This window comes from Chaetura pelagica, unplaced genomic scaffold (genome assembly GCF_000747805.2).
Source record: "Chaetura pelagica isolate M959 unplaced genomic scaffold, ChaPel_1.0 scaffold76, whole genome shotgun sequence".
Classification (NCBI taxonomy): domain Eukaryota; kingdom Metazoa; phylum Chordata; class Aves; order Apodiformes; family Apodidae; genus Chaetura; species Chaetura pelagica.
Window position 1 is genome coordinate 9,888,442 of NW_009970723.1, and position 1,730 is coordinate 9,890,171.

Below are 1,730 nucleotides of genomic sequence, written 5' to 3' on the forward strand. Positions count from 1 at the left end.
CTCCAGCTCCGCCATCAAACCCAAGTGGCTGCAATTCCAGGCTGCGTGGGATAGTCATATTTAGGTCTCTTGCTAAGATGATGGGCCAAGCCCGGAGCGGGATGAAACCGCTCGCTGTCCTCCCTGGACACCGGTGTGTGTGTTGCCCCCCGAGCACCGCCTGCACCTCGTGCTGGCATCGCTTCTATTCCTGAGGAGTTTTGTGTGGGATGTTCATGAAATGCTACAAATCCCTGCCTGGAAAACACCTGAAGCCCCTGCTGTGCAGCAAGGTGCTCCTTCGGGCCTGGTGCTCCCCTGGCAAGGCCCGCAGGCCCTGCCGCCCCGTGACGGGAGATGGGCCTTGGAACGGAGGACAAACTGCTTTTCCCTAGATGGGGTTAAGGAAGAGGAAAACTACCAGAAAATTGCAGAGGGAAATCACACGGTGAAGCTGGGAGAACCACCTCTGCAACATCAGTCTGAATAAGGTGCATTTTGAACCACATTCCTCAGGCTGAAGGAACGTTCGTCACAACACTTGAGACTGAAATGAGAGTCTGCCCAGGAGTTTCTCCTCTGTGGGTTAACAGAAAAAGCCAAACGTCGATGATGTCGTGCACAGAAAATGGCAATATGTATCTGTAACTTTATTATGGGGGTGTAAGGAGATAGCCAGGTCCACAAAGGGTACTGCTCTTCTGAGGCAAACTCCTTCAGTCATTCGGTAAGACCAGGAAGGAAACGTCAGGGAGAGCTGTCTGGGGTATCTTAAAAGTTCCGCTCCACTTGCAGCCGTATTGTGCAATACCAGAAAAAAGAGATACAAAATTAATTAGAATAAAAGCAGATTTCATGGCTACAATCATTACAAACTATATAGGAGGAATTTTCCTATAAACACAAGTCTTGGTGAGACAGAATGTCTTGGTGGATGGACTTGGGTTTTCAAATAAAAAAAAATTTGATTGCTATTTTCAATAGCTTACTTCATGGCTGGCCAGGTCATGAAATTCTTTTCTATGTGACCAGTTTCCCCATGTGCCTGAGATACTGCTGGCAAAGCATCTTTGTGTTATAGTTAAGATACTAAATGAAGTGCTAATTGTTATTATTCTTTGACGTCATTACTGTGGAATATACAGCCAACTCCTTATTTTCTGTATAAAAAGCAGTTTGGGACTGTGCAAATAAGAGATAAAAAGAGGATAGAGAATACACTGGAGGAAGAACCATGGAAGGAGGACAGAGGTAATCAGCTCTATTAAGTCAGTGCACAGATTTGTTTCCTATCACTCCAGTTTCTGAATGGATTAGAAGGCTGAATGCAGTTTTGGATCCAAATGGACCCCATGCATCCAAATGCATCAAAGCAAATCAACTTTCTGAAAACACTGCGTCCACCCAGTGCCTAGGGTTTCTGACACCTGCTCCAGTTGTCTTTTGGACATGAATATTAGTTCAAAAGTTGTCACAGATACCAAACTATAATATGCAGTCCTCTTTTCCTTTCCAAAATAGTGTGGAGTAGCAACAGTTGACAGCTCTTCATGGTGGCCATGAAAGGGATGATCTTTTGAGGAGGGAAGGCATTAATGCTAAATCATTTCTTCTTTGTCCTCAATTGACTACAGGCCAGTCAGTCTCACCTCTGTGCCCAGCAAGATCATGGAGCAGATCCTCCTGAAGGCTCTGCTAAGGCACATGGAAAATGTGGAGGTGGTTGGTGGCAACCAACAAGGCTTCACCAA